Genomic DNA, 244 nt, shown 5'->3' with positions numbered 1-244 from the left:
GGGGAAGATCAAAAGGGTAAGGTGGGCACCCAAAAAGATAAGGTGGGCACCCGAAATGTAGGTAGTGCTGCTCTCTGGGCTGGTTGGAGAGTGCTGGCCTGGGTTGTGACATGTCTTTTGTCACTGGGACATCTTTGGTTGATGGCCTGCCCCTGGGTATCGAATCCCAAACTCAAATTCGGGCAGCCTGGAGGGCCAGGGCCGGTCACTGGGGCAAATACGGAAGCACTGGGAGCAGGAGCTG

Source organism: Apaloderma vittatum, unplaced genomic scaffold (genome assembly GCF_000703405.1).
Source record: "Apaloderma vittatum isolate BGI_N311 unplaced genomic scaffold, ASM70340v1 scaffold31141, whole genome shotgun sequence".
NCBI classification, from domain to species: Eukaryota; Metazoa; Chordata; class Aves; order Trogoniformes; family Trogonidae; genus Apaloderma; species Apaloderma vittatum.
Note: the sequence above shows the minus strand (reverse complement) of the source record.